Raw genomic sequence first — 23,779 nt, 5'->3', positions numbered from 1 at the left:
GGTTGGGAAATGTTCTCACCTCCCTTCCTGTTAATGAATTAAGAAATGAACAAACTGTTGAAGGCATTCTTTCTGCTCCCACTGATTGTAAAAATAAGCCTTGGCATTTGATTGTCTAGACCAGTGGTCAGCAAACTCATTAGTCAACAGAGCCAAATATCAACAGTACAATGATCAAAATTTCTTTTGAGAGCCAAATTTTTTAAACTTAAACTTCTTCTAATGCCACTTCTTCAAAATAGACTCACCCAGGCCATGGTATTTTGTGGAAAAGCCACACTCAAGGGACCAAAGAACCACATGTGGCTTGCAAGCCAGTTTGCTGACCACATGTCTAGACCAGTAGTTCTCAACCTTCCTATTGCCACAACCCTTTAATATAGTTCCTCATGTTGTGGTGACCCCTAAACATAAAATTATTTTTGTTGCTACTTCATAACTGTAATTTTACTACTGTTATGAATTGTAATGTAAATATCTGTGTTTTCTGATGGTCTTAGACTCTATAGCAGAGGTTCTCAACCTGTGGCTCATGACCCACAGGTTGAGAACTGCCAGCAGGGTTGCCTAAGACCATCGTAAAACACAGGTATTTACATTATGATTCATTAACAGTAGCAAAATTACAGTTATGAAGTAGCAATGAAAATAATTTTATGGTTGGGGGTCACCACAACATGAGGTACTGTATTAAAGGGTTGCAGCATTAGGAAGGTTGAGAACCACTTGTCTAGACAGTTGGAGACTGATTGGGCAATGCCTTTTAGGGCACTTGACATCCTCTTTTACTATCCTCAAAATGATAATACTGAGCCCTCAATGTTCACATCAGAGGAAAAAAGGGACCTTACCATAGTAGATTACTACCCTGATGAGGATCCATCTGTGTATGAAGATAACTAGTATGGCTTCTCTGTGGAATGAGACTTCACAGTTTTTTAGGAGATAAGGGCAATTTCTTTCTCAGAATTGTATACTCATAGGGTGGCTTTGGTAATTCTTAATTAGATACAATATGAAACTGATCATTCAACAGCCAGAGCCTTTTGAGCCCAGCAAACATATTTATACTCCTGAGCATGAGTAGTCCTCAACAACAGAGTCACCCTTGATTATGTGTTTACAGCCTATGGAGGAGCTTGTACTATATCCAATACAGCCGGCTGTTCTTGGATAAATATTGTACTTCTTCCCAGGTAGAATTTGAAAAGGCAAACAAACTCCTTAATATTACCAAATCCCTTAAGGGGCATTTCAGTTTTATTTCCAGTGTCAATGGCTGGTTGGGATTTACATTTGCTGACATTTTCAGCTGGCTACCAACTATACTTGGAGTTATTTTAAGGTCTGAGTTGCAATTTGTTATTCTAATTTGTTCAATATATTTGTCAAGCTATTCATGTATTGTATAACCAAATAGTTAAAACCTCCTACAGGAACTCCAGTAATGGTTACATGAAGAATATAAATGATCCATCACACCACAGTTTCCCTCCATGTTTGTCAACAGGTTCTGATTGAAAGAATGAAGTGTGGGCTCTGAGAAAGAAAATACCTACTAAGAAGGGCTCCTGGTAGCCAAAAGGGCTCAAATTTAAAAACAGAAACTACCAATTGTTTTTAAATAGTCGCTTCTCACACAAACTAAATTTCAGGGGGGATCCTGCATTGAATCCTCTGCCTCACATACTGAACTGCCTGCCTATATTGTGTTCTTGAGCCAGCCCTTATAAGCAAACTACTGAAATTGTTTCAAACAACAGGTCTGAGACTATCCTTGTCCAATTAGAGTTGTGTAGCTATATCTCCATCAACATCGTCACCAACCAATCAGAGTGGCTCCATTCTGACCAAACAGGGCAGTGCATTTTGGATCAATCAAACTGAATATTTGGGGTCCTCATTTGCACAAGGATGAACCAATCAGGAACCATGGACAGGGACACCCTCTGTGGCTTGAAGAGTGCATTTTTCCTTTCCACTAAAGGCTGAAGATGTGGTTTCCTCAGCTGGAGCTGAAACACCAAAGCTGCGTCAGCAGAGCAGAGCAAACTGGCACATGACAGAATAGAGCAGACTGGTGCATATCAGAGCTGTCTAGCCAGAGAGGGACCTCTCTCCAAGGAATTCTCCCCAGGGTTGCCTAGCCCCAGGGCCTCCTTATAGCCATGCTGTTTTACAGTCATACTGTTTCATAATTGAGCTGTAACACTTAAGCTGTTACACAGCCATGCTGTTCTCATAGCCATGCTGTACCACAACTGAGCTGTTTGCACTGAACAAATTTCCTTCTTCATTGCACCCCAAATTGGTAATTTCTGTTGGCATTGAATTGGCACTAATGACCATTGGTGGACATGGCTAAATAGCTAAATTGTTTAAAAATGATTCACTGGGAAGATTTCCATGTACAAACCTACCTTTCAAAAACTGCATTATGACATTATAATGTTAAAAGGGGACAAGCAAGATAACTTATAACCATAGAACAAATAATGTACAGTAAAATAAATAAGGTCAAAATATTAAAATGATCAGTCCTTGATTTCTTTATTTTTCTGTATTTCCCACAATTTATTAATATTGATAATTCTTATAAAATTGCAGTTTTTCTATCTTTTTTCTTGTATTTTGTTCATTTTTTTACTAAGGAAAGGTTTCATGTACAGAATAGGGTTACAGGACTTTTGAGTATAATATTAAATGGACATGTTCCCTTGCTAAGTCAATTTTGTTCTCTGGGACTCTGTTACTCCTTCATAAAATATAGGAGACTGATAAGGAAGGGTTAGTCAATATTTTATAGCCAAATTACTGGCCTGGCTGAACTGCATAGAGCCTTGGCAAATTGAAGTCTAAAGTAGGACTTGGAGCTCTCTGATCCCAGTAATTATCAATTGGTGGGATTTTTTTTTCTTTTATTTCTTTTTGTTGTTGTTAAACCTCACTCAGGAATCTTTTTTCCATTGATTTCTAGAGAACGGAAGGGAGGGAGGAAGGTGGAGAGAGAGACATCAATGTGAGAGAGAAACTCCATTGGTTGCCTCCTGCACGTGCCTCTACTGGAGCCAGGGATCAAACCTGCAACCCAGGTATGTGCCCTCTACCCTTCAGTGTGTGGGCTGATGCTCTAACCACTGAGCAACACCAGACAGTACTGATTGGATTTTCAATTTACTTGTAACATAATTATATATTATTTTATCATACAAAATATCTTTTATTTCAAAATTTTTATTGATTAAGGTATTCATACAAAATATCTTGAAAAGGCAATGTAAATGTTATTGGCTCTAGGACACAGAGTGGAAAAGGAAAATGTAAAAAGGAAAATAGAATACATCCCCAAACAAGATTTTGAATGAAAGAAAATAAACCTAGTTGCAGAATAACATATACATTAGGATATTACCTATGTAAATTAATAAAAACATAATTTATATATAACTATATACACACAGATACATATATGTAAAAAGTATAAAAATTAAATGGAAGAATACATACAAATTTATCTTTTCCTCTGGAAATGATTGGAGAGGAATAGGGCTGAAAATAGGGGACAGAAATTAAATTGTCTGTAACATTTTATTTCTCCCACTGGAAAAAATATCTAAAGCAAACAATGTTAAAAATCATAACAGCCCTAACTTGTTTGACTCAGTGGAAAGAGCATCGGACTGCAGACTGAAGGGTCCTGGGTTCGATTCCAGTTAAGGGCAAGTACCTTGGTTGAGGGCACACCACCAGTAGGGGGTGTGCAGGAAGCAGCTGATGGATATCATCGATGTTTCTAACTCTCTATCCTTCTACCTTCCTCTGTGCAAAAAATAAAAAATATATATATTTTTTTAAATCGTAACAGTTGTTATGCAACATGAATAAGTTCTAGAGATCTGATGAACAACAAAGTGCCTGTACTTAACAATGCTGTATTGTACATTTAACAAGTTGTTAAGTAGGTAGATATGTTAAGTGTTCTTACCACACAAGAAATGTTGTTTATCAATTTTGAGTAGAGATCCAGGTGTGTTTGTTATATCATTGATTCTCCATGCTTTTCAGTATTTTTCTACTTATTCAAAATAAAAACATAAATCCTTTTCAAAGCCAAATGTCAATTCTTTTCTGTATTTTTAAAATGTCCATGGATTATTTTGACAAATGATAAATTAATTTAATCTCAAAATAGGAAAATGAAAAAGACATAAAAGTAATAGGACAAAGGTAAGTGAAAGAGACAGTAACTGTGATAAGATAGACAGAGACCCTGGGAACCTTGGGAAATTCTTGCTCAAAAGTAACAAATAAATCCCTGTACTAGAGCATAAGCCAAAGACTTAGCAAATGGATCCATCCAAAGATGGAAGTTGCTGGGTGTTCCATCAACCATCAAATGTACTTAAAATCTTACTCAGTTTCATTGACTTATTCAGATAGAAACTTCAGTGTGTCTTCTCCAAGTGCTTATCCTTGTAGGGACAAATTTTCCATCTTGGTTTCCAAAGTGGCTGTTATATCACCACAAATCACCTCTGCCATGACTTTTTGAGTCAAATTCCTACTGGTTTCCAGGAATCATATGGGTAATACAGTTCTCTAAACATTCCTTCAGAGTACTCAGCTTACAACATTTCTTAAACTAAATGTCTTATTAAAAAAGCTGAGCCTGTTTAGATAAAACTTTTCATATCCCCCTACAACTCTCTCCCCAAATTAAATTTTTGTCAAAGTCATAAATGCCATTTTTACCCATAACTCCAAAGAAATCTCAGTCATCTTGTCTCTTTGCTGTACAATTGAATCCATGTGCTTTTATCAACTTATTGTCTCTTTTTTTAAAATATATTTTTTATTGATTTTTTTACAGAGAGGAAGGGAGAGGGATAGAAAGCTAGAAATCGGTGCCAGAGAAACATTGACCTGCTGCCTCCTGCACATCCCTCACCAGGGATGTGCCCGCAACCAAGGTACATGCCCTTGATCAGAATCAAACCTGGGACCCTTCAGTCTGAAGACCGACGCTCTATCCACTGAGCCAAACTGGTTTCGGCAACTCATTGTCTCTTGATTTTCCCTTTCTGTTAGCCTTCCCCACACACATGTCCAAGCTCCCCTTGCTTTTTGTGGGCACCCCACAATATGATGTTTTTGAATGGTTCTTCCTTCCCTAACTCTCTGCCACACCCAGAGCCACAGAACAGTCTGAGCTGAGGTAACTGAAGCACTACCTCCAGATTTTGCTGTCTAAGGGTAGCAATGACCTTATATCCAGCCACACACTATGCCAGGAAAACAGCTGTAGTCAAACAAGATATGGATCCTAGGGCAAAGGTTAAAGGCCCTGCTGATCAGTAAGGAGTGTAGGTTGGGAAGGTGGTCAGGTAAATAAGAGTGCTAAATGGAATAAGTAAACATGAGCTTCGTGCATTCAGAAGCAAGAGTCCCCCTTTTCTAAATGCTCAAATAGACCACTGATAGGTCAATCTAAGGGAAAAGATCAGGTATTGACCTGTAATTATCACTCTCCTTGATTTACAATGTGGCTTTGGGCAACTTTATTTAATGTATCTGATATTCAAATCCTCCATATAAAAATGCTACCATCATGAAAACTGTTACTGTCGGAAAAGACCTTAGAGATGAGCTCTAAACTAAACTCTCATTTCAGTTTGAAAACTCTGAAGCCCAGAGAATGGAATGAACATGTACTCTGTGGTCTTCAATATTTACCATTTCTAAGTCCATGAGGTTGTTTGTGAGGCCAAATGAAATAAAACACAGGAGCCCTCTGACTCCTTTAGAAGAGAGGGGATATAAAATTTTAAGGTGTTATTGGCAGCTGTAGTGCCCATGTTTCCTTAACATAATTCTGTCTCCTGAATAAAGACAGACAAGTCCGAGTTTTCATTTCCTCAGGACTACTGAATATACAGTTGTCTCCCTCGCCTGACCATCTCAGCAACAAGCCCAGACAGAAGTTATCTGCCCTATCATCTGCTGTGGCCTTTCCAACCTCAGGCCGTCCCAGCTGTTTAAGCAGTCCTTCTACCTATGGGTGTGGAAACAGCTGGCCCCCCAGTATTTTCTTCCAGGCCCATTGTGGCCAATGATACCTTTCACCAGGTGACACACAGCATTTCAGGGCCATAAGTAGATAGCATAGAGCAGGGAGAAGTTAATTACAAAGGGACTCCTAAAGGATTATTGGGAGATTGGGTCAGAGTCATGCAGATCAGAGGAAGGATGAGAAAGTCAAAAAGAACAGAGGGAAATCGGTTCACACTCTTCCTTTCAGAGCATATTATGCCAAAATGGTTTCTAGGATCACACTCTTCCTTTCAGAGCATATTATGCCAAAATGGTTTTCATTTAAAAGTGTTGTGGAGTGAATGCGAGTGAATGACAACTGGAGTCCAGACCAAATTAAAATTTAGGGAAATTTTATTAGTCAGCCAACAACTGCTTTGCCTTTCTCCATGCAGGGAGTCCAGAGAGTAGCCCTGACCCTTTGTGCAGGACTGCTTTTAAACCCATTTACCACATCTTGTTTTTGCAGAGTAAGTAATTTAAGACAAAACAGTTTTTCTTAAGTAATATCAGAGACATGTTATTGATGATCATGTTATTTACAGGGTCATCCTGTTCTCAAGAAAGCTGACAGTGATCTATGAAAGAAGGCCTACGTGCTGGGAAGGGGCCATGAGACCATATCTCAAGGCCTGTACTGGTGTCATCACTGACAACTCTATATGGGGCATAGTCCATGGCCTCTCTGGAATGGGAGTAGTCTTATTTTTTGAGGTGCAGCTGGGATTCAAGGCCAAGTCGACTAGGAGAAAGCATGCTCAAAAATTCCCACTCTCGCCAAAACCAGTTTGGCTCAGTGGTAGAGCGTCGGTCTGCAGACTGAAAGGTCCCAGGTTCAATTCCGGTCAAGGGCATGTACATTGGTTGTGGGCACATCCCCGGTAGGGGGTGTGCAAGAGGCAACTGGTCTATGTTTCTCTCTCATCGATGTTTCTAGGTCTCTATCTCTCTCCCTTCCTCCTCTCTGTAAAATATCAATAAAATATATATTTTTTTAAATTCCCACTCTCTAACAGTGTAATATGTCTTGTATGTGGCCTAGCTAACTAGAGCAGACCTGTGAATTTTTCCATCTAATAAATTAAGTTTATAGAAAATAAAGTATCCCATTCCTGGTGTTAGCTGCATCCACTGTAGGCCTCCATTAACGAATGTCCTGGAAGATACCTGAGGGTAGAATGTGGAGATGAAAATCAGGAAGAGGAGAATAGTTTACCTACCTGCTTTTCAGCATCTTTCAGCGATTGACTAGAAGTGACTTGGCCTTGATTCATGAATCATTGGGGTCAGCAATATAATGACATCAGCACCTTAGACAATAAACAAATGGGTCTTTCCATTTATTCAGGTGCTAAATACATGTAGTTACTAAAGTATTATTGAAATAAGGCAAAAACAACAACAACAACAACAACAACAACAACACAGTGGTTTACAGAAAAAGGTGAGGAGAAAACAAGATGGTGGCATAGGTAAACACCTGAACTTGCCGCCTTGCAAACCACTTCAGAACTACAACTAAAAGACAAAACGAACATCATCCAGAACCACATGAAGGCTGGCTAAGTGGAAATTCTACAACTAGAAGGGAAGAGAAAAGCACACTGAGACACAGAGGAGCTGCAGAAATAAAGTGCAAAGGTATGGAGGCATGCACTTGGAGAGGGCTGGCAACTGAGTATGTGGCTGGCTTTTTCAAGCTGGAGGCAAACACAAACTCCCAGCTGCTCTGAACTCCAGTTTCGAGCGAGACTCTGGGGACCCAGACTCATATGGAGAGAAACTGGACTGTCTGGCAGCGGGTGGAACTTGAGGGCAACTTTCTCTCAGAGGTGCTTGCACGAATTACAGAGGGACACTGAGACCTGGGGGCCTCTTAGGGTAGGGCTGATGGGAACCCATTGCTATTTGCTCCACCCTGAGACTCTGCCCCATTCAAGCTGTGCACAGAGGTTTTTTACATATAAATGGCCTGGTCCTTTGAAATCTAAACTTACCTATCAAACTGCAGATGAGTCAGAGAGACTCAGCACATCCAATAGAAGGTCCAAGGCTCTACAGCAGCTTGCCTTGCTTCACAGCTGGGCCTCATCTGGGCACCTCCAAAACCCAAAGAAGAGGAATCTGCAGTTCTCTCCATAGCTCCTTCTGGGTTGCCTCAGGCAGAGGCTAAATTAGCACCTCCTTGGCAATCCAAGAGCCAGTGTATCCAGGGGTCAGAGTAGGACCATCCAGATTACAACTCCTCAGATCCATAAGGGACGCAATCAGGGGCAGACTTAGTGAGCACCAAAGCCCCACTGAAGCAAGTCTTGTCTCCAACACAGAAGTTCTTCCATCGTAGACATAGTTGATCCTCACAGCCAATTGACCTGGAGGTCAATTCCTCCCAGTGATACAACAACAATCAAGGCTTAACTGCCACAAGACTGTACACACAGCCCAGAAAGGGGTGCACCAAGAGTGTCCACCTCAGGTAAATGGGGAGGCTTAGCCATTGGGCCCTATAGGACACCTATCAACACAGGGTAGCAGCCAAAATGTGAAGACAAAGGAACAGGTCACAAATGACAGAAATGGAGGAAAGCAAACTACTGGATATAGAGTTCAAAACCACGGTTATAAGGTTTTTCAGGAATTTTCTAGAAAAGGCTGATAATTTTAGTGAGACCCTCGAGGATATGAAAAAGGACCAACTAGAAATTAAGCATACACTGATTGATATAAAAAATAATATACAGAGATCTAACAGCAGACTAGAGGACCACAAAAATCAAGTCAAAGATTTGAAATACAAAGAAACCAAAAACATCCAACCTGAAAAGAAATCTCCAATATAAGTTCTTATTGGACAAAAGTACTGAAAAGAAAAAAGAATCCAAAAATATGAAGATAGTGTAAGTAGCCTCTGGGACAACTTCAAGTGTACTAACATCCAAATTATGGGGGTTCCAGAAGAAGAGAGAGAGCAAGATACTGAAAAACTATTTGAAGAAATAATGACAGAAAACTTCCCCCACCTGGTGAAAGAAATAGACTGACAAGTCCAAGAAGCGCACAGAACCCCAAACAAAAGGAATCCAAAGAGGACCACACCAAGACACATCATAATTAAAATACCAAGAGCAAAAGACAAAGAGAGAATCTTACAAGCAGCAAGAGAAAAACAGTTAGTTACCTACAAGGGAACACCCATATGACTATCAGCTGATTTCTCAACAGAAACCATACAGGCCAGATAGGAATGGCAAGAAATATTCAAAGTGATGAATAGCAAGAACCTACAACCAAGATTACTCTACCCATAATAGCTATCATTCAGAATTGAAGGGCAGATAAAGAGCTTCACAGATCCAAAAAAGCTAAAGGAGTTCATCACTGCCAAACCAGGATTATATGAAATGCTGAAAAGTATTCTTTAAGAAGAGGACGGATAAAAAGTAAATATAAAAATTATGAACAACAAATAGATATTTATCAACAAGTGAATCTAAAAATCAAGTGAATAAAAAATCTGATGAACAGAATAAACTGGTGAATATAATGGAATCAGGGGCATAGAAAGGGAGTGGCCCGACAGTCCTAGGGGAGAAAGGTGTATGGAGGGTTCGGGAAGAAACTGGACAAAAATCATACACCTATGGATGAGGATAGTTGGGGGGGGGTGTAAGGGCATGAGATGGGGTAAGACCCAGGTGGAGGGGAGCTATGGGGGGGGTGGGGGAAGAGGAACAACTATAATAATCTAAATTATAAAGATTTTTTTAAAAAGAAAGAAAAGAAAAGAAAAGAAAAAAGAAAAGAAAAGAAAAGAAAAGAAAAGAAAGGAAGGAAGGAAGGAAGGAAGGAAGGAAGGAAGGAAGGAAGGAAGGAAGAAAGAAAGAAAGAAAGAAAGAAAGAAAGAAAGAAAGAAAGAAAGAAAGAAAGGAAGGAAGGAAGAAAGAAAGAAAGAAAAGGGTGAGTTCAATGGCAAGGAAGGCTAATTTCAGGTTCTCTATACAGATCTGCATAGCAGTATCCTGATCTTTTGGCTCTTCTGCTTAACTGGTGATCACTGTCTTCAAAATTAAATGGTGTATTTGGAGCCTTCTTGAGAGACAAAGAGACCAATTGAGATTTTTGGTGAGCACTCTATATCATTTCCATATCTCTGAGTAACAAACCAGGCACTCTCACCTCTTCCCCACAAATACACATATGGAAGGATATAGGTAAGTCATGATCTAGGATCTAACAACTAACACCTTGGCCTTGAGTTATAAAGCATGCTTATATTTCTCTTTGCAGCCTAACTTCTAAACTACTTCTTCCTCAGATGTGTATGTGTTTTTGTCTAATTTTAAGTCAAGCTACATATATCTGAAAGCTCACTATAACACTGTCACTATTCACCTTCTTTTTAACTATTCAGCCAAATGAATATGACTATGTAATTTATGAAACATCTTAACATGTCAAGGCTACAGTTTTGCAAATTCAGGATTTGTTATTAAAAAAAGAATGTTACTTATATACTATACATACAAAGCATCCATCAGGCAATGGATACATCTCTTCCCTTGCCTGTTAGATTATAGTACAGTATATAGGCGGCCCACAAAAAGAAGCACATAGAGATGTATACACAAATATAGAGAGCTAGTAAGTGAAATTGAAAACAGTGTATTTACATTGAGGATACCGCTACAAGTCTAAGCAAAGAGAGACTGAAAAGGCAACAGTTATGCCAGTGCACAAAGAAGCTGTGTAATGGGGTCGACTGATTCTCTGGGCCTTGGACAAAAGTACTGACAAGTCAACATGGAGTTCTGTGAAAAAAAGAGCTCTTTCAAAAATGTTCCCACCTGGCTGAGGATAAGAGCACAGGGCCACCAAGATGCCAAATAAACCATAGATTCTACAAACCGAATCAATATCCCTTTCATAAACTACTCTTTTTTGTTAATATTTCCTCAATAAATAATCATTTCAGTCACAGAGGTGGAGTTTGTTGCTATAAATAAACCAAGTAACTTCTAACCAATAGGGGAGGCTTTCCTTTTAACAAAATGGAGTGGTATGAGAATCTGCAGCATATTATCCCACCTCTGTTACAAGAGTTGATAGAAAGAAACTTAGTTAATAGTATGGTAAACAGAATTTCTAATAACTCTACTGGGTCCATACTGTCCAGCTGACTTTCCTGTGCTTATATCTCTCTAATACTCATAGCATCTCAGGTTTTGGAACTAAACCCTAGCCATACACCTCAGATCCAATATAAGTTCTTATATAATTCTACCTGTACCACAGTATCTAAGTCCAAACTTCAATTCCTATAGAAAAAAGCTCCCTTTTAAACCCCCAGCCTTCCCAGGATGGTGATAAATGCCCCACATATGTGTTATACAATATGGCAGCCACTAACCACAGATGATTATCAAACATCTGAAATGTGACTGAATTTCAACCCTTCATTCAGCAATAATGAGAAGCTCTGCTCTCTAATTGTCAACAGAAACTGAATGAAGAACCTAGACTTCTATTTTCACCAGTAACTAACAAGGCAACATACTGCCTTCCCCTGCTATAGCAGTGTCAGAGAAAGCTAGCTAAAACATTAAATTCAAATAAGACACAGAATCTCATAATATATTACAAAAATATCTAGGTTTCTTTAAAAAAAAAATCACTCATCATATAAGAATGAGAAAGATCTCCAACTGAGTGGGGGGAAAAAACCAAAGCAAAGATGACAGAAATATTAGAATTATCTGACAAAGATTTTAAAAGTCATGATAAAAAAAAGTACCTCAATAAGCAATTAAAAAATCTCTTGAAACAAATGAAAATTATCTGACAAAGATTTTAAAATAGTCATGATAAAAAAAAAAGTACCTCAATAAGCAATTACAAACTCTCTTGAAACAAATGAAAAATAGAAATTCTCAGAAAAAAAGAAGATGCATTAAAGAACCAAGTGGAAATTTTAGAAATAAAAAATACAATAACTAAATTATGTGTTGTTAATCTTTACCTGAGGATATTTTCCCATTAGTTTTTAGTGAAAATGGAAGGGAGGGGAAGAGACAGAGCAAGAAACATTGATGTGAGAGAGACACAGCAATTTGGTTGCCTCCTGCATGCACCCCAACCAGGGCCAAGATTGACCAGGGCTGGGAATTGAGCCCTGACCAGAATCTAATTGAACCAGGGACCCTTCAATTCAAAGGCCAATGCTCTCTCCACTTAGCCAAAATCAACATGCCCACAGTAAGCTGTTGAGGAGGGTAGTACAGTGGGCTCAGTGAGAGATCAGGAGCTTGGCATACAGCAGAGATACAGGTGGAGATACAGGACATGGGAAAGGTGAAGCTGACAGAAGGTAGGACAAATATGGAGTGAGGTGGGCTGTTCCTCGTGTCATAGACTGCAAAAATGAGTTCAGAGATAGTGAGTTGGGTCTAGGACATATTGACTTTGAGATGACATCTAAGTGAAAATGCCAAAAATTCTGATGAAATAATAAAGTACCATCTTTTAAAGCATAAAAACAACAACAACAGATGACCTCTACAGAAGAATATAGAGGACTGAGGAAATAATCTGGTAACTTTTTCTAAAGATAGAAAAATAGAAATTCTCCATTCTGAACAATAGAGAAAAATTGACTGGAAAAACTAAACAAAGTCTCAGGGACTGGTGGAATTATTTTTAAAAATCTGACTTTTATGTCAGCAGAGAGAACTGTCACAATAAGATAATGATGACTGCATAGAAAATGTATTCAAGGAAATAATGCTGAAATCCTCCCAAAATTGCTCAATGACATAAGCCTACAGATTCAAGAAGGATCATTCCAAACTGGATGAACCCAAAGAAATCCATGCCAACATACATCACAGCCAAGCTTCTGAAAACCAAAGATATTTTTTTAAAAGACAGATATTGAAAACAATGATAAAGAGATGATGTCTTACCTACAAGACCAAGGGTGGAGGGAGAACAGTTTCAATTACAGAAGATTTCTCATCAAAATCTATGGATGTCGGAAGGAAATGATACCTTTTTTGAGTGCTGGAAGAAAAGAAGTCCATTCAGAGACCTATATCCTGTGAAAATATCCTTCAGGAATGAAGGTGAAATCAAGAACTTCTCAGATGAAAGCAAACTATGAGAATTTGTTGCCAATAAAGTTGAATTAAAAGAACGTCTAAAGGACAGAAAGAAAATATTTTAAAAAAAGAATTTGGAAACTCAGGGAGGAAGAACAACAAAAAGAGTAAAAGTAAGAGTCACACAATTAACTTTGCTGCTCATGTTTTCTCAAGTGTATTTGACAGTTGAAGCTAAAATGGCCAACTGGCCAACCTTCCAGTAGCTATAACACACACTAACTGCCAGGGGGCAGATGCTCAATGCAGGAGCTGCCAAGCTGTGGTGACTTGGCAAGTGCGGTTCTCAGGTTAAGCACCCCGGAATCGGGCTCCCTCCTCTCTGATTCCAGGTGCATCACCTGAGAACTGCCCTCTTGCAATCTGGGAGCTCTCAGAGGATGTTGGAGAGCCAGTTTTGGCCTTATCCATACAGACCAAGCCAAGGGACCCCACTGGTGCACAAATCTGTGCACTGAGCCTCTAGTGGTATTATAAGAGGGAGGATAAAGGGACTTAAAAGAAAAGGCAAGGATTACTCAAACAGGTAAAATGCGATACTAGTAGAGTGTATAAGTTATGTACAAACATTTTGGAAAGTGGTTTTGAGTGTTCTTAAAAAACTAATCATATGAAGGAGAAACCAAGATGGTGGCGTAGGTAAACACCTGGTCTGCCACCTCGCACAACAATTTCAAAACTACAACTAATATACAGGACATCTATCACCCAAAAACACGGGAAGGCTGGCTGAAAGAGAAAGGTGCGCAAGCGCTGAAAAGCTGAGGAGCCTAGGTACAGAGGCACTCGAATCGGGCTAGTGGCAGGTGACTGGGCACAAGGCTTTTTTTCAACCCAAAGGGAAACAAGCTCCTGATCACTTTGAAATCCAGTTTGTGGGGTCATGCTGGGGACCCAGACGCCTACAGGGAGAAGCTGGTCTGTCGGCCATTGGATCCAAAAGTGAGGATGACTCTCTTGCAGAGGTGCATGCAGCAATCACTGTTTACTGTGCTGGGTCACAGGGATGTGGGGACTTAGAAATGCAGGGTCTTGGAAATACAGAAGGGCAGAGAAGGCTGATGGCAGCCATCAATGTTTGCCATGCCCCAGCCTGAGGACCTACCCAGAGGCCCTGCCCCGAGGCCCCACCCCACACATTCTACAGACCCATCCAGGCACCACACAGCTGCTATTTCATATAACTGGCCTGTATTGTGGCAGCTTAACGATATAAATTGCAACTCCAGCAACAAAACCGCCAAATCCCAAGCAAACAGGAGAAAACTGTAGTTCTTGGCGGTAGCTCCTGCTGGGTGGCCTCAGACAGTAGCTGAACTGCACCCCCCCCCCCCCTTGGAGATTCGGAAACTAGTGTATCTTAGTGGTCGATGTGAGATGACACCAGATTTCAACTACTCTCATAAGGGACAGGTTCAAGAGACAGACTCAGTGAATACCAAAGCCCTATGAGAACACTTCCTCCCCCATAAACATGTCTCCAGCACAGCAATTCTTTCATTATAGACACAGCGGGTCACCATAGCCAATTGGCCTGGGGGTCGATTCCTCTCAGTGTCACCAACAACAATCAAGACTTAACTACAACAAGGCTGTACACACAGTCTATTATACAAAGGGGTGCACCAAGAGTGTCCACATCAGGCAACTGTGAGGCTGACCCATTGAACCATAGAGAACACCCAGGCCCACAAAGTGATCCTACCAACTCAGGAAAACAGCGAAAATGCAGAGAAAATGAAACAGATCTCAAACAAAAAAATGGAGGAGAACAAAAGACTGGATATAGAGTTCAAAACCATGGTTATAAGGTTTTTCAAGAACTTCCTAGAAAAGGCTGATAAATTTAATGAGACCCTAGGACATAAAAAAGAACCAAGTAGAAATTAAACATACATTGACTGAAATAAAAAATATTATACAGAGACCCAACAGCAGACTAGAAGAATGCAAGAAACAAGTAAAAAAGCTGGAATACAAAGAGGAAAGGGGCAGAAGCAAGAAGAGAAGAGAATCCAAAAAGTTGAAGATAGTGTAAGAAGCCTCTGGGACAACTTCAAGTGTACCAATATCAGAATTATGGGTGTTCCAGAAGAAGAGAGAGAGCAAGACACTGAAAACCTATTTGAAGAAAAAATAACAGAAAACTTCCCCCACCTAGTGAAATAAATAGACTTACAAGTCCAAGAAGCGCACAGAACCCCAAACAAAAGGAATCCAAAGAGGACCACACCAAGACACATCATAATTCAAATGCCAAGAGCAAAAGACAAAGAGAGAATCCTACAAGCATCATGGCAAGAGAAAAACAGTTAGTTACCTACAAGGGAGCACCCATACGACTATCAGCTGATTTCTCAACAGAAACCATGCAGGCCAGACAGGAATGGCAAGAAATATTCAAAGTGATGAATAGCAAGAGCCTACAACCAAGATTACTCTAATCAGCAAAATTATTATTTAGAATTGAAGGGCAGATAAAGAGCTTCACAGATCCGAAAAAGCTAAAGGAGTATGTCACCACCAAACCAGTATTATATGAAATGCTGAAAGGTATTCTTTAAAAATAGGAAAAAGAAGAAAAAAGTAAATATAAAAATTATGAACAACAAATAGATATCTGTCAACAAGTGAATCTAAAAGTCAAGAGGATTAAAAATCTGAGGAACAGAATAAACTGGTGAATATAATAGAATCAGGGACATAGAATGGGAGGGGGTTGATAATTCTCAGGGGGAAAGGGGTGTCTGTGCGGGGGGGTATGGGAAGAGACTGGACAAAAATCATACACCTATGGATGAGGACAGTGGAGGGTGGGAGAGGAGGTAAGGGTAAAGGGTGCGGTGGGGACCACGTGGAGGGGAGCTATGGGGGGGAGGGGGAGAGAAAGGAGAAACAATTGTAATAATCTGAACAATAAAGATTTATTATGATTTTTTAAAATAATCATACTATATGGACCAGCAATCACACTCCTTGACATTTTCCCCAGAAAAATGAAAACTATGTTCATACAAAAACTTGTACACTAACCTGTACATTTTTTTTTGTAACTCGGAGCCCAGCACGTGAAATCGGGTGGCCCCGCCCACCCACCCACCCACATCCCTGCCTTGACATCTGAACCTCTCCAAGCAGAGCTCCAGCACACCTGGCCCAACCCTCCACCCCTCTGGCCTTCTCTGGCCACTTCAAACCCCACCCTCAGTCCCTCTAGTCTCCTCGGGCTGGTCCCACCTTCTCAGGGCACCTCCCCGCTTCTGCCCAGTTTCCAGAGCAATGCAATGGCTCCACCCCATCATGGCCTTAGAGGAGAGAGTGGAAGCCTCCTGCCTGCTGTGCTGTTCTCCTTCCCCTGGCAGGTGGGCAGCGGGGTGCTCTGAGTGTGAGCAGTGGGTGGTAAAGGACTGGTGAGGGGGGCACTATGGGCCCTCACCCCCACCTCCCCAGCATGGGATGGTCCCGCCTCCTCTGAGCACCTCCCTGATTCCGCCCCATCTCTGGAGCAACACCCCACTGTAGCCTCCTGCGATAGGTCATTAAAGCGTTACAGTGTCCCATTAGCATATTAGCTCTTTATTGTTATGATAGCCAAAAACTGAAAACAACCAAAATGTCCTCAACAGGTAAATGGTTAAACAAACTGTGATAGGTTCACACCATGGAATACTGTTCAACAATAAAAAGGAATGTACAGTCTATACACAGAAACGTGGATGAATCTCCAAGTCCTTATGCTGAGTGAAAACGAGCCAATATTAAAAGATCACATACTCTATTAATCCATTTATATAACATTTTAAAATGTTAAAACTATAAATTTAGAAAAAAAAATGATTAGTGATTGCCATGGGTTAGAGATAGTGGGGATGAGGAGGATCAGTGTGACTATAAAGAGAATCTAAGGCTGGCACAAGAGAGATGGTTATGATGATGGAATAATATCAATACTTTGTCTTTGATTGCAGTGTTAGTTACACAAATCTACTGGTATGATAAAATGGTATGGAACTGAATGCATCCATTGCTCCAATGTCAAGTTCATAGTTTTGATATTATACTATAGTTATATAAGATGTAACCATTTAGGAAACTTGGTGAAGGGTACATAGAGCCTCTATGTCCTTTCAACTTCCTGTGAATCTATAATAATTTCAAAATTATAAAAATCATGTTACTGTGGCAGGCAGAGTAATGGCCTTACAAAGTAGTCCATGACCTACTCCTAGAACCTATAAATAAGTTATGGTTTATGGTCCACAAAGAACTAAGGTTACAGATGGAATTAAATTTGAAAATCATATAATCTTGAGGTAGGAGATTATCCTCATTATTCATCCAGGTAGACCCAATGTAATTACAGGGGATTTAAAAGTGGAAGAGGGAGGCAGAAGAATGAGAGTAAGAAAAGGAGATGTGACAATAGAAGCAAGGAAAGGGAGTTTCTCCTAAAGCTTCCACAAAGTAATTCATCCCTTCTCACACCTTGATTTTAATGCAGTGAAACCAATTCAGATTTCTCACCTCTAGAAGTATATTATAATAAACTTACGTTGTTTTAAACCACCAAGCTTTTGGTAATTTGTTATATCAGCAATATAAAATGAACACAACCACCAACTAGGAGTAAAAGACTAACCCACTCAAAGATGGATAACTGGCTTTTCACAGAGTACTATAACCATGGCTAATCTTATCTGCAATTCCACATTGCCAATGATAGAAATCTTGCCCCAAATTTTCAGGAAAAGAAACAACCTCCTCCTCCCCCTATTAAATGGGATCTGCTTAGCCAATGCAGAAATAAGAATATAAGCATTTGTGCCATGGAAGATGGAAATGTTATCTTAACTTATCTAGAAATACCTGTTTGCCAAGGAATTTCCTGCTGTGTTATGAAAACAAGGCATCATATTTATTTTCTAAAAGGGAGAATATAGAAATAATAGAAAAATGCATTGAATTAGAAAAATGGTGGGATAAATTAATACAGGTGGTAAACTGGCCCAGCCAGAAACAACACTAATTTCCTATAAGAGAATAGAATGTATTTTATTATTTTTCTGTCCCCAGTATCCCATATACATAATAGATGCTCAATAAATGTTAGCTGAATGGAATTAGAAATTATCAGTAATAGACCTTTCCTGATTCAGAATTCTATTAGCCTTTACACTGTACTATACTCCTAACTGCTAAGACAAAAAGCAAAGAGACAAGCAATAAACATTTATTTATGGTTAGGAACATCACCTATTACCATCTCCCAACCTGCATAGCATAGATATGGCATATACATGTTAGTGTTCACAGAACCTAATTTGCTTTTAATATATGATGCTAGATCTTCAAGATGGCTAATACTGCAAAAGGCCCATGAGTCCCAAGGGTCCTTATGAAGATATTTGGACTCCATCACCATACCTAACAATCAGTGCTTGCAAGAATTCTCAATTTTTCTCAAGGTCATTGGCTTAGGGAATAGAGATAGTGAAACAGACAAAATAAAAGAAGAGATGGGTGCAGATAAACACAAGTGAAATTTTATTAAATATATTTTATATATTAATAGTGAACTTGTGGAGGGTGAGGGCTAAACAGACATCTGTAAGCATCTGAAAGTTGACAAGTCAAGGATTTGAGGAAACTAGCCTTGACTTGTTCTTGGTGAGAATAGAAATGTCAAAGTGAATGCTAAATGATGCTTTTTCATAATAAAAAATGCCTGTGAAGGCTAATCAGAAAAATGCTTGCCACAGTAACAGAGAGCTGTAGCCCATAAGTATACTAATAATGGGCTTTTTGAGAGTCATTTTCATGACTTCCATTTCATGCTACTGTGACCATGATAGCCATGCAACAGCAATTCTTGTAACAACTTGACAGAGGCTACTACATAGGTTTTTTAACACATAATACATGGTTGAATTTCCTGAAAATATATGCAAATGTCATATATGTAAATGTTTACTTTTCTGAAGAGAGTATCCTTGGCATTCATTGAATGTTCACAGGGGTTCATGCCAAAATAAAGGTTAGAAACCCCTAACCTAGATGGTGATGGCCCATCTACTATCCTACTCAGTAAAGCACATTTCAGAATGTGTTGCAGCTATTTAGTAACCAGAGACAACAGCTTTCAGTTCAATCAAGTTGCAAAATCTGGTCTCTGGGTTACTAAACCATGAATGCCAGCAGGGCAGACGGATTTTAGTAGCACCACAAAATTTTGGTTACTATAATAGGCAGGAAATAAAATATTACTATTGACATTTTTATTCAAGCAAACAAATTCACACCTGGATTTCACTTTTTGTGCCATCTCTCTGTCACTCTACTAGGTTCTGGACAATTTCCCAAACCCTAGATATCAGGTGATAAGTATATGCTCAGGAAATGTGGACTCATTTTTATATTGGCCTGAGTAAAACTCAATTACAAAGGGGAAGTTTCAAAACATAGGCAAAAACAACTCCAAATGGGCTCCACATTTTTTTCTTGTCTTCATGATTTCTTTTACCATAGCAGGCCATATTGGCCAGAGGACCATAGTTTTTGATGCCTGCCCTAGATCAATGAAAGCCAGCCATGGGTATTTAGGACTAGAAGACAGTTTTAAAGGTTATCTTATCCATTATATAAAAGGAAAGTGTAAATATGTACATGAAATATGACCCTCTAATTTTACAGTTAAAACATAGTTTTAGGCCTATATTCGCTGTATAAGACTACCCCCCACTTCAAAGAAAAGACTTACTTTGCCGTCAAGATCTGCAGGTAATTTTTGTGCAATTTTGGTCTTTTGCCCCCGATTTTCGGTTGACTTTTTTTCGTCTCAAAAGTCGTCTTATACGCCGGAAAATACGGGTACATATATAAATATATATTTACATATTTGGCAATACCACATGCGCATTATTCTGGTCAGAGAGACAGTTATCTGTGCACTTCTTAAAACATATTCTAAAAGAAATTCACACTTCCATTGGTACCATACTCGTTTTGCAAGTACCATTGTCAGGATAATCTTTCTAAACTTAAATGGCTCCTGATATGCTTTAATCAGCCACTTTCCAAAATGCAGATAGTACCTCCTTGTGTATGTGTGTGAGTTTGTGCACACATGTGTGCATGTACACACACACACACACACACACACACACACACACACACACACACTGGAGGGGTGTTAAATAATTTCTGGGGTTCTTATCATCCAGAAATACTTCTTAGCTAGGAAAAGGATAGGCTGAACCAGTTAAGGGACTATGACATCTTCAAAGCTCATTATACCCCCTGCCAAGTTTTACAAATATAACCATCTCCCCAATCAAGAAGCATGCTTTGATTTTAAGGTAGCTCTATTTAGGTGACCATAGAACTTTTTGTCCAAACTGGGACACTTTTAGGGGTGAAATAAATACCCTGAGACAATAGATATAAAGTACAACATATGGCCGCACTATAGTTCTCCATAGAGGAAATGTATTAACTTCCCCCAAACAAAATGAAAATATATGCCTGTTCTGGATGAGGGACTTCTACTCAAGCAGTGAGGCCCAGGGTATAACCTTGTTGTCTAACCCCCCCTCAAGTTAAACATTAGGAGCAGCGTCTTGATTAAGTTAGTTGCATAACACTAACAGGCTACTTAGTGGGGAGAGGTGTGACTTTTTAAATTGAGTTTGGAGGTGTATGAGAAAATATTATAGATAATTTTTATATCAAAATCATATTACTTGGATGTAGAAGATGATCTATTGAAGTGCTTTTTAGAAAAATAAAAATTATGTTCATATTACTTAGTCCTGAAGACCTCAGTCCTTTTTTCCATTAGAGAACAAGGGAGGGAAAGACATCAATTCAGTGTTTAGCTACAGAAAGAGACCAATAAGAAGAGCACATTCCAAGCAGAGGCTTTCAAATCATTGTGGTCTATGAAGGACCCTTGGGGAGAAAGACAGAGTGTTCTCACCCCTTTATCTGGTCCAGTTAAGACCCTACCTTCACTAAAAGGCATCCTACCCTCCACTTTCCTGGCTGACCCCACCCCAAACCAGATTTCTCCAAGGTTGTGATATGCCTAACGTTGCACAAGGTCAGTGTTGTTTGAGAAGAGAGAGGAATGTTCACCTCTTCCTAAAACAAAATTTTATGCATGAGAGAAAACTCTGAAATTAAAGGTAGTCTCATGTGATGCAGTCTTGCCCAATGCCCTTTGTTTTGTTTCCAGTGAGCCCTGGAGAAGTGGCATAGAGAGCCCAACAAGTCCTTTGTGTCTAACCCTGTGATCTAGGTTTTGAAAAGGTGGAGAAACAGTCAATTAGGGCAACTTTTCAGAGGAGGTAAAATGGAAAAAATAAAGAATTGAAATGTTCAAATCTGCTTTCCCCATCAAACCGAAGAGGGATAAAGCAGGGAAACCTACTCCTTAGTATATTATTTCTCTTCCCTATCATTACTTTGGTCCTTTACTCCTTTTGCTTAAAGCAAAGCAGAACACTTAAACCATGTATGTGTCAGCAGATAAATATATGTAAAGATAATGTAACGGGGTCAAAAGTCAATTAGAATCTTCTTTATTTTCCCCTTACTAAGGAATTTGGAGAGAAAAAAAAATAATTCACTAGATTAGGAACAGAGCAACTGCAATCAATGCTTCTTTGGTAAAGCTAGTCCCTCACCAAAGCAAGTACTTCCATGAGACTAGGATCCCCACAGTGATTGAAATCCACAAGTATATATTTAAATGTTTAAAATCCAGCACTTATCACTTTTCCTATCCCTCTTTTCTCACCTCCTAAACACAGGCAATACCACCACATCTTTACTTCTCTCTGTTCTAGGGAGTTTACAGGAGATTGTAGAAAAAGAAAAAGAGAGAAGGTCTGAGTAAAGCAAGACAAAGTGGCAATGTTCTGCATTTGTTTAACTTTGGCAGAAGGATTTTGTGTGTGTGTGTATGTATGTGTGTGTGTGTGTGTGTGTGTGTGTGTGTGTGTGTGTTAAAAAGCATTGATGCATTGAAGATTTATTCATTGAACAGGTTGATTTAACAAACTTGATGCATGTCAAATTTTCTAGGTGCTTACAATAATTGTTACACATTTGTCAGAGCTATTATTTAGCCAAATATTTGTTTTAAAAGTATATTTCTTTAAATGGCTTTCTCTAGCCCACAGCACAAACTGTGGTTCATTTTAGTTATGTCATGTCATGTTATGTATGTCATGTTATGTTATGTTATGTTATGTTACGTTAACAACAGCTATTTAGTAGAAGTATCTAAAATCTAATCTTCCTGGGGCCATTTAATCTCCACCCAAAATCTATTATTTTTTCCCTAGTAATAAATTTTTGGTTAATCACATCAGAGGGAAAAATTTTTTAATATGTACAATGTCTTTTCACTTTTGACTTACAAAGAAAATAAGCTTCTCAAAATACTGTTAAAATAATAAATGTGAATGCTGTTAACCTAAGAATTGGTTATAAGGATAAAAGGATATGATTTTGTGTGTGCATGAGTGTGTGTCTGTGGGTGTGAAAATGGTTTGGACAGCTAGGGGAGAGCATAACAGAAAGTAAATGGAGTCAAATTTCAGGTCTTAAATTTGTTGAATAAGCCTACTATATCTGTATACATGTCCAAAAATTATATTTTCCCAACTCAAATTAATGCAATCTATCTAGGTTCTGGGGGAGATAAAATATTGGAAGGAATTTCCAAGGAACAAAAATGTCTAATTACTAGCTGCCATGGCTTCCTTGAGTTCCTGTATTGTAAATATGCCATTTGCAAAAGCAAGAGACTCATTTTGACCTCCCAGGTCAAGGAGTGTGGAGACTAGGAAAGATGAGGTGGGGGTAGAGAAAGAGAAATCCCACCACCACACAAGTAAATCTTTGACCTAGTAAGTAAACATGTTTTTTGTTGATGTTACTGGGTAAAATGTACCAGTCTTCCAGAAATTAGACACTGTAATAAAAATGTACCAGCACAAATTTAAATTGCTCACTAGACAGATGGTTAATTATATTCACAGCCACATACTTCACTGGGATGGAGTTTCAGACACCAGTCAGTTTTATTTGATTAGCTGAATTGCCAGTTAATATGTAAAATGACAGTTACTTAGGGCTTTTTTGTTCTCTTCTTAAAATATTTTAAGTAAGTGTAAATTCTCAGCCATGAGAATGTCATTGCTGTAAATAAAATTTTTGAACATATGTTGCCGTATAGGTACAAGATGTAAGGGAGATTCATACTTGGAGACCCAAATGATCTCTACAGTTCAGGGAAGACCATTGAACACCTTTTTTCACCAAGCAAAATATTTCAGAACCTATCAGCATACTCTGCTCCTCCACCAAAAACAACGAAGGAGAAATTCAAATCCAGGGTTAATGTGCTTTAGATGCAAAAACAAAAACAGCCCAGCAGCCCTACACACAAAGCATATATTTTCAGATAACAGTCTAGAAAATGGAATGTTAGGGAAAGAATAAATTAGCTAAGTATACTGCACATGATT

Source organism: Pipistrellus kuhlii, unplaced genomic scaffold (genome assembly GCF_014108245.1).
Source record: "Pipistrellus kuhlii isolate mPipKuh1 unplaced genomic scaffold, mPipKuh1.p scaffold_m20_p_46, whole genome shotgun sequence".
NCBI classification, from domain to species: domain Eukaryota; kingdom Metazoa; phylum Chordata; class Mammalia; order Chiroptera; family Vespertilionidae; genus Pipistrellus; species Pipistrellus kuhlii.
The sequence above is the reverse complement of the archived record's forward strand: the minus strand, read 5'-3'. Positions refer to the sequence as shown.